Consider the following 10,331-nt stretch of genomic DNA (forward strand, 5'->3'; position numbering starts at 1 on the left):
CCTCAGGTACTATGGACTCTGGTGGAACCCACCTGATTTAGTTCCCGAGCAGAAACATGAAATTACTTAGCATCGTAAAAATCACCAGTGTTTCTTGTCATGAGGTCTTCGTGGGCCACAGTCCTGACAGCTTGTTTCCTGGCCTTTCCTCGTCCATCAGTCCACTGAGCACATCCACAGAAGTGCACCCTTCCAGATCACGTACGGGCACACAGGTCAAGGGGAATGGAGCCGCTGTTGTCCATCCCGTCAGCTCCTGGGGCTGCTCTTACAGCTTAAGTGCCCACTCGGTGCTGTGGCACGGCTGGCATGGGGCTCTCCCTCGGCTCTGCTCAGGGAATGGGCACCACTGTCCCCCAAGCCTGTCTAGGTGCTTCTCAGCCCCACTCGGGGGATTTGACCTTAGAGGAGGAGGGACCAGAACACCAGCATCTGAATTCTTGTCCTGCCTTTTCTCCTGGGCAGGCCCAGAAGGCCTTTGTCCCTTCCTGCAGCATGGGAACTTCTCTCTTATCTTACCGTGTGTCATCTCTTCTCTGACTCATAGAAAAGCTCTGTACTCTCACCCCCCAGTTATACTCTTGATTTGCAAAGAGAAGGGTTTGGAAATTAGGAAACCTTTTTTTTTTCCCTTAACAAAGCCAGATTTAAGACTTCTCTCACTGTGGACTCAAGGAAACCAGATTTCAAACTCAGAGCTGAGTGATGGATCCTTGAGCACCAAAGGCCAATTATTAAATGGCTGGGGAACTGCGGGCTGACTAGGAATTAAAAATTATCAGCAACAAAATACATTGGTTTTGATCTCAAAAAGTGTTCTTTAGCTTGACAGATGCGCCCACCTCTTGGATGGTGGGGCACTTTGAGTGTCTCACCGAGACCACATTAAATGGGTAGGGTACTTCTCCAAAGGAAAAATTGTCTTGCTGTTACCCAAAGGAGTGAGGGAAGGGCAGGCAGAAACAGCAAATGTCTTCCACAGCTTTGGTGATATCTGCTTGCTGTTGACACAGCCGGATCTTCAGCCTATGTGCCTTCTCACCACCCCTCTGTGTCCCTTATCCTAGTGGTCATCTCCACGTGGATGTCCCACAGACACCTGGTGAAATGCAATATGTACAGAATTGAATGGGTTATCTTCCCCTCTAAGCCTAGTCTTCTGGCCTTTCCTGGTCCCTTTCAGTATAATGAAATCAAATGGAATTTGATTCACCACTTCCCATCCGTCTGGTTCCTGGGTTATTTAATTCCCCCCACCCCGACACTTCCAAAGTGTCGTTAATGTGTTAATTTATTTTTATAATAAAAAAAAAAATTTATGTTAACAAAAAATTACCTCTGTAGAAATTTGGGAAATATAAAGAAGAAAATTGTATGTCCTTCGGCCCTCGCACGTGGCGATGACCACTGTCAGCATCGTGCCATGATGTTGCAGAGTACCTGGGAGCCAACCTGGCTCTGTTAGAAGTCCTGCTTCCCCACACCCACTCCTCTGTGATGCCTTGGACACTCTTCCCAAGCCCCTGTGCCTCTCTTTACTCCTCTGAAAAGTGGAGTAATGATACTCCCCATCTCAGCGGGCTTGGCGAGAACTGAGTGAGTAATGTGATAGGATGCTGCATGGCTCGTAGTAAGCATCCAATAAATGTTAGCTGCTATTATTATTATTTTTTTATTATTATTTTAATGTATACAGTTTAATTGCTGATAAACTATATACAGTTTTATATTCTGCTTTTTTCATTAACTATTATAAGCATTTTTCATGTCACAAAATAGTCCTCAAAAACATGATTTTAATGACTGTATAATAGTCCATCATTTAAATATATCCATAATTTCTCCTATAGTTAACCATTTCTTTATTATTTTTGGACAGTTGGGGGGTGTGTGTGTGCTATAATAAAGAACTCTGAGCTGAAAATCCTTGTTCGTGTGTATATATACATATAAAAATGTATGTGTGTGTGTATTGATATACATCTGAGCATGGGTCTGATTTTTTTCTTAGAATAGAATTTTACACCTGCAACCCCTGGGTGAGAAAATATGAACTATTTTAAGTCTCCAGTAATGCACCAATAAATTGCATAAAAGAAGGGTTATCAACCATTCATACACTCAGGGCCCACACTGCCATACCCCCTCCGGCAGTGACATGAGCTTAAGTCTACCTGTTGTTGCTGCCATTCCTTTACTTGGTCACTTTTATCACATTTCACTGGGATGGTAGATGATCCCGAGCTCAAGATGCTTCTGCATTTGTTGCTTTTTTATAATGTTAATAGTTTAACCGAGCAGTCTCATAAACCCTGGACAGACATAACAACTTGCTTCCTGGCAGGTCCATTTCCTGTGGGTGGAAGTATAACCCATAGGGCTGGTAGTACTTTAGGTTTCCTTGTTTCCCTGTTCTCCCTGCCTGAAAATGTTTAGCATTGTGGTATATCTTTCTGGTGACAGCGCAGGTCCCAAAGTCCAGTAACAAGTTCTAAGAGAACCTGGCTCAGGTAAGGTATGAACTTAGATGGACTCGCCCATTATCTGAACTGTGTGTGTGGCCTTCTCAACATGTGTTGCCAAATTTCAAATTCAGATTTCCATTCAACGTACTCTCACTTGTACTCTACCGGTGTTATTCTAACTCCACAGAAAGAGCTAGAACTTAATTTTGTTAAAATTAACTAATGTCTTTCCGAGTCCTTTATTATTTTACAGAATGCATCCACATATATGATTGCTTTGATTTTTAAAACAACTCTGGGAGTTTGGTATGTTTATCTCCATTTTACAGATGAGGCCCAGAGAGGTGAAGCTTCTTGTTGAGCTGAGGAGCGACAAGGCCGATCTCAAGTCCCCGGTCTTCGCAAAGCACGACGTCTTTGGCAAAAGGGAGCTGGAAGGATGAAAATTACTTTGGGAGGATGGATACCAGCTTTGGTTGAAGGAATAAGAGCTGAAGAGGAGCTGAAGGATGAGAAGCCACAGGTAGGAGTGCTTGAGCCGGGCAAGCATGTCAGGCCCGTCGCTGTACGAGCCTGTGGCTGGACCTACTCCCATAACTTTGGAGGACGCACGGGAGAGGTCAACGGGACTCCAGAGACATGGGCTCCTTCTTACTCTCTCCAGGGCCACCACTTCCTGTTGGTGGGCCCTTGGGCAAGTCACTGCACTCTGAGTCTCAGCTTCCCCATTTGCAAGATGGAAATAATTACCCCTCTCTGCCAACTTAGAATAATTGCTTTAAGGATCTGGTGAGGTGGCGCATATGTCTGCTGCCTCGGGAACTTTAAAGGGGACTTTAAAGTGTGAGCACGAGGAGCCCCTAAAGCTGGGTTTACTCCTGGAAAAGGTAGATAGGATGCCGGTGAGGGGGCCTCTCTTTTTCTGCTTTTTTCCTTTTCTACTTCTTATTTTTATCTTTATTATTTTACAGTGTTCTTGTTGTAAAATGATGCAAGTGATGCTGAAATATTTAAGGTAGAAATAGAAAATTCCATGTGCTCCCCTGTGCAGCTCTTCATCCTGCTGAGTGGTTTAGTACACCTCCTTCCAGCTTTTAAAAATATACATACATACAGATTTATATGTACGTATTTTTTCATTATATATACACATGCACTTGTTCATACAGTTTTGTTCTTTAAATTTTACAAAAATGTCCTCTACACTGTTCTGCACCTTGCTTTTTCTTTTTAACAATTTTATCTTGACGACCTCTCTACATCAGAGCTCTTGAATTCTTTTCTGTGTCTGGGAATTTTGCAGATATATCTAATTTCCTGCCACTGTCATTTGGATCATTACCAATTTTTTAAAATATTGCCAGTGGTGCTGTGTGAAAATGCTTGTCAAACGAGTTTGTACTCTTGTAAATATATTTTGAGGTGAAGTTGCTGGTGACACAAATTTTAACATTTGATATGTCAAACTGCCAGATTCCGCACCCACCAGTGGTGTTGGGAGTGCCCATCTGCTTGCAGTGGTTCTCAGCCAGGGATGATCTTGTACTCACCCTTCAAGGGACATTAACAATGCTTTTTGGTTGTCACAGCCTGAGAGGTAGTGATGAAGATGCTACTGGTATCTAGTGGGTAGAGACCAACGATTCTGCTAAACATCCTTCAGTAAGCAGGACAGTTTCCCACAACAAAGGATTGCGTGGGTCGTGCTGAGGTTGACAGACCTGGGACCACACCCTCACCAGTGCTGGATATAGACATTCTTTTTTAATCTCGCCAATCTGGTAGTTAGAAAAAGGGTACTTTATTTTCCCTTGTACCTCTTCAGCAGAATGAAGTTATTTTTACTTCTTACTTTATATATTATTTAAATTTGTTATAATGAATATGTATTACTCTTATATTTTTTTGAAAAGCCATTAAAGATTTTGAAAAATCTATACCTCTTTGATTATTACTATGCAGTCTGTTCTTAAGATTTAATCATGTAAGTGCCTGCTTGTTTTTTCCTGAAAAAGGTGTAGAAAGAAGTCTTCAATACGGGCTTTGAGAAGTTGTCAGTACTTCAGTTTCAAGTCTCCCATCCTCTGGCCTTCAGAATTTCTCTATTGCTCTTTCAAAGCACCTTCTCCCAGTGGACACCCACACCTGAAGCCACCTCTGAGAATCATCTTAGCCCAGAGATACCCCTCACCACAGACCAGGGCTCCAGAACAAGTGTATCCTGTGCTGACCCAGAACACCCACTGTGGACTCGTCTGCCCAGACGCCAGAAGAAAAGCCTCATGCTCATTTCTCAGCTGTGAAACCTGAGATCCCGTGAATTTCCCAGGCCATCACAGTCAAGCCAAGACCAGCCCCTGGGGCTTCTGCGAAGCCTGGAGCTGCCGGCAGAGGCTCTGGCACCACACGAATATGTTCACATTCCCTCCACTAGGTCCTGCCAAGTGGGAAAGGAGTGGAGCCCAGTCCTAACCCCTGCCCAGCATGGTGAGGACTCCTGGAGGAAGTGTCCGTGGAGGACTTGTCGGTAATACCTGGATACTCCCAAGAAAATGTCCCACGTGGCAGAAGTGGCATAGACTCGCCTGCAGCCTTTGCAGATCGCCCAACAGCAGACTCTCAGAGTGGGCAGACAGCTGGTGCCAGGAATAGGAATTCTGCCAGCAGTTCTGTGCATTTGATCTGCAGCCTGCCGTGGTTTTCCAGTAAGTAAAGGCACGTGTGGAGGCTGCCTGGTCTAATGGCTCTCTCCACTCTCTGGAATCTGCACAGATTGTGTCAGTGCAATGGAGTGTACATCTATGAGGCCATGAGTGCCCGTGACACCCCTGCATTGCTGACTCAGAGAGAAAGCGGTAAGGGGTTCACAGTGGAAAGGGGAGCAGTGATGGAAGGGAAAGAACACCCATCTGTACGCCAGGGCCTGGGTTCTCCTCCCACCTTGCCGTGCACCCCGGGACAGATCAGTCGCTCTCCTTTGGGCCTCAGCTTCCTTGCTAACTGCTTATTGGCAGCATTCATTCTGTTCTCAATTTGCAATTTTCTCAAAAACATTGCCGATTAGATAAAGCTGACTAAAATGAATTAGAGATTTAAAATAGAGTTTAAAAACAGTCCACTTCCAGTTGATTAGTTTTTCTTACTTGAAAGTAATAGATGCTCAGAACAGGAAAAAAAAAAAGTCATAAGAAAGAGCAAAGCAAAAAGTAGTTCATAGAAAACACCCGTAAATCAATCTACTCAGATACCATGCTGTTGGCGTCTCATTGGGAGCTGTACAGATAAAAAGTTCTTGGATCAGTGGGTGGGCTTTGGGGGAAGAGAGATCTTGAATGCCTTTTGTGGGCCATTTAGGATTTTTTAGTTGTCTTACCTTTACAAAGAATTCCGTGCAGATACAAGCTGGATGAAAAAGAGTAAGAACTTTATGAGAAAACAAAAACACAATTTGAACACTTGCCAAAAATGAATGAAAGGGCACAAAAGAAGGCCAAATTATCTACAGTGCACAAAAATTACCAGTGAGAGACAAGGGGTTAATGCTTCTTTTCAGCCATTTACATTTACATGCTGTAATACGTCAGACCCTGTGCCAGGTGCTGTGGATTCCAACAGGTAGCCCAGCCACTGACCTCATTGAGCTTTCAAACAAGTGGAGACCAACACAAATTATTTCATGCACAAACAGTAGTTTGTTTAACAAGGCTGCTTTTGTGACTGACTGGCATAGTAGAACTCTGAATTATCTCACTCGCTGTGCTCTTCTCATTCTTTGACCCAGCCTCCCTGCCTTTTGAGTGACCTGCACGTTTCAGCCTTGAGTCGAGGTCTCTTTCCGGCTTACATCCAATCCAGAGGTTGCCTCCAGGTGCTCCTGAATCAAGGCCATTCAAGTTCCGCTTATTCTTTTCAGGGAACAGGAAGCTTACTACCCTCAATGCGACTTCTCCCTGCTTGTTTGAAACTTATCCTTATATCAAATTGCAACCTTCCCCCACCCCATGACATCCTCTGCTTGGTCCCAGAACCTCACAAAACAAGTCTGTCGTCTTCTCTAACCTGCAGATCCGAAGTGCACCTGATCCCATGGTCCGGTCCTCGAGTCAGTACCCAGCGTCTGTGATGTCCTTTTCTGGCAGGAAGGGCCTGCAAGCCACCTGTTGATTCATCAAACTGTGTGCATGCCCAGAGCTTCCAGCAGAGTGTCCCTGAACAGATGGCCAGGGCACGGGGGCAGCAAGGCCCAGACGTTTGAGGATGGACTATGCTGGTGACACTTGAAAAGTTTCCGCAGTTCAAAGAGATGAGTGGGGCTGGGAGAGAAGATGAGCCAGCTCTGACTGGAGGACCTAGTCTGCTGCACACCCCAGAAAGAGCCTGCGTGCATTAGATCAGCACCTCTCACACCGAGGTGTGTGCTAATCTCCGGGGGTCTGGTCTAGTTAAACTATGGATTCCGATTTAGCAGATCTAGGGTAGGGCCTGAGATTCTGCATTTCTTACCAGTTCCCAGGGATGTGCTGATACTTCACACCATACTTTGAGTAACAAAGCCCTAGGACAGTGGTATCGCAACCCCTCTGGGGTGCTCTAAAAATATAGAAAATTTGGCTCACCCAAACCTACTGATTCAGAATCTTCTGGTCCATTCATTCAGTAGGTCTCCACTCAGACTGCACATTGGAATCACTTGAAGAGTTGGGTTTTTTTGGTTTTCTTTGTCTTTTTCTTTTTGATGCTAATTTCCAGGGTAGAGGCTCACTCATTGATCTTTCTTTTCTGCCTCTTTCTTTTTCTCTTTTTTTCTTCCTCCCTTCCTCCCTCCCCTCCTTCTCTCTCCCTTTCTCTCTCTCTGCTTTAGTTTGAAAAGCTCCCACAGGTGACTCTGATGGACAGTCCAGTTTGGTGTCCCAGCAGAGGTTGTGGTTCCCAGCCCTGGCTGAACAACAGAGTCACCTGGCAGTTTTATAAAATGTTGGGCCCCTCCTTCGGACCAATTTAATCAGAATTCCTAGGGGTCGGGCCAAGAGATTAGGATTTCACAGAGCTCCCCAGATGATTATAAAGTGTAGTGGCTGATGTAAAATCATCTGGGATTCTCGATGAAGTACAGATTAGCACTCTCCACCCTGAACATTCAGATTCAAGGCCTGGGCCGAGGTCCAAGAACCTATCTGTGTAACAAGTGTCGCAGCCGATCGATCGGGAAACACTGAGGTAGCAAAAAGGTCCCTGGACTGGAGGCAGAAAGACAATGCTGGCTGTGTGACTCCTCACAGCTTACTTAGCCTCTCTGAGATTCGTTTCTTCATCTGTAAAATGGAGATGATAGCTGCATGAGCTAGAGATGGGTCACCATCCCCCAGAATCCTGTGTGCCGGTTCCGTAGGATAGAGTTGTTGGAAAGTGGCTGCCACAGGCCAGGGACTATATTTCCCAGCTCCACTTTGCTCTCACGTGGGGCAGCCACAGGACTAAGTTCTGGCCAATGGACCGTGGGCAGAGTTAGGAGTGATCACATGGTCCTCTGCTCGCTCTTCACAATCTGTGCATTGGATATCAATGGCCACTGGATACCAGTGCCCATTGGTTATCAGTGCCTGGGTGATCTTGGAAGCCACATGGGAAGTTGGAAGAACGCCCTGCTCCTCGCATGCTGCTAATTGGACTTTATGTGATTAAAGTCCAATTGCTAATTGGACTTGACGTGATTAAAAAATAAGCTTCTGTGTAAAGCTGCTCGATTGGGCAGTTTATCTGTTACAGTAGCTAGTGCTGTATTAACTAACATACTCCCTCCATGATTGTGGCAAAAATTAAATATTCTAAAGCAGAGGCTGCAGACAGACAATAGCAGGGTTTAGATCCCATCCACGAACTCACAAATAGGTTTTGTTACACTTGCACTAGTGTTCTATTTTGTTAAAAAATTTATCAACAGATTTTAAAATGAGCAATTTCACAGCAAACATCCAGATTCCCACGTTCCTAAAAACCCAGAATAGCTTATTGGCTATACCCAGGAGCAGCTGAAAAGAACAAGTGTTCTATTCGTTAGTCTCCGCCACACCCTGTCGACTCGTACCTGGTCGACCTCACATTTACGGCATTTCTGGCATTTCTCTGGTCTCCGTAGCTTCCTGAGTCCGCGGGCCCTGATGTAATAGATGTGGAAGTTAGATTCATTCACTGTTAGGGCTTTTCACAGTAATTCCTTCAGGTAACTTCTAACTCAGAATGATTCATATGCCCAAAACTTAGAAGCAGAATCCATCAAGTGATCCTTACACTCTGAAGGGTGTCAGCCATGTCCACCCCACCCACGTCTGTGACCATTTCAGCATCTTCTGTGTGGAGACAGTGGTGTGAGGAGAAGAGAACTCAGGTGTGTCTGGGGCTCAGATACCAACCCCCGCTCTGCTGCTTCCTAGCTTCCTGGTTCGATTTCGAGTAACATTTTGTGTTTTCTGAGCCTCAGTTTACGCATCTGTCAGGTGTGGACATTAGTACCCTTCTCATGGGATTTCTGTAAAGGGTCTGGCTAAAGGACAGTCAGGCTATATGAATTCCTTCCCTTTCTCCTATTGTTCAAGGACCAGGGCCAGCTTGCCCCCAAGAGTATAAGGTAGAAATCAAGCAGTATATTTTTTCAAAAACAACTCTGAATTCTTTTTAACAGATATAAATAATGCACTTCCATTATAGGTGCAGAAGTCCACTCAGGCTGCCATAACAAAATATCACAAATTGGGTGGCTTAAAGAACGGAAATGTAGTTTCTCACAACTCTAGAAGTGGGAAGTCCAAGATGAAGATCTCACCAGAGTTGGTTTCTGGTGAGACTCCTCACTGGCACATGCCACCTTCTCACTATGTCCTCACGTGGCCTTTCCTTGGTGCTTACTTGAGGAAAGATCTTGGTGTCTGATCCTCTGATAAAGACACCATTTTGGGGGGATTTGGGCCCCAGCCTTATGACCAAATTTAACCTTAATGACCCCCTTAAAGGCCCTGTATCCAAATACTGTCACATTGAGGTTTAGGACTTAAACATATGGATTTTTGTGGGGATATAATTCAGTCCACAACAGTAGGAAAACCAGAAAATTTAATTTTAAAAAGTCACTTATGATCTCCTTGCTCCAGTCTAACCACATAAGTACTTTTATTGACAATCTGTCTGTAATTTATATGTTTAAAAAAATTGAACTGTACATACTTTTCTGGTAACCTGCTTGCTTTTTTTTTTTTACATTTTAAAGATTATAATAACCTCAGCTAAAGAGGATTTTTAGAGTAATATATAATTGTAATCTGTTTTTATATAATTGTAATCTGTTTTTAATTGTAACCTTTTCATTGTAACCTTTCTCATTTAGTGGATATAAATTGTTTCATGGATTTACTCTTATTTACCTAAGACCCTATTGTCAGGACACTTAGAGTTCTATTTCTATGGACTTGGGCGTTTGTCAGCTCTTGATTTTGGGCTAATAATAGCTTCATCCACTTGAGCATCAGTTTTCTCATTCGTGTTATCAGGGTAATAACAATGTCACCTCAATTAAAAGAATGACTGTAAGCGCTTGGCACAGTATCTGGTATATGGAAACCCGCATAGCTGTTATTGTATTATAGGGCCAATTATAATCAGGCAGTAGTGGATCCAAGTGAAATATTTCCCTAAGACTCCTATCTCACTGTGTCAACTTCACATTCAATGATAACCTTTTGGTAGCTGAGTCCATCCCTACTTTGCCGTGGAGGAAGGGCAGGAATAATTCCATCACTGGCAAGGAACGCCAACACCTAGTGTGAATTAATACATTGGAATGTTGGTATATATACTTCAGGCCTTTTCAGATTT

The 10,331-nt window shown here is 44.1% G+C and overlaps 1 long non-coding RNA gene across 1 annotated transcript in view; it reads left to right on the top strand.

The window, feature by feature from the left end:
* LOC107196411 overlaps positions 1-10,046 on the top strand; it is a 15,001-nt gene extending 4,955 nt beyond the window's left edge. The window contains exons 2-4 of the long non-coding RNA XR_001517804.2: positions 2,795-2,988; positions 4,481-5,170; positions 6,531-10,046. This is a non-coding gene — a long non-coding RNA (uncharacterized LOC107196411). The remainder of the gene's footprint in view (positions 1-2,794; positions 2,989-4,480; positions 5,171-6,530) is intronic.
* Positions 10,047-10,331: the final 285 nt, after the last annotated feature.

This window comes from Pteropus alecto, unplaced genomic scaffold (assembly GCF_000325575.1).
Source record: "Pteropus alecto unplaced genomic scaffold, ASM32557v1 scaffold45, whole genome shotgun sequence".
Lineage (NCBI taxonomy): Eukaryota > Metazoa > Chordata > Mammalia > Chiroptera > Pteropodidae > Pteropus > Pteropus alecto.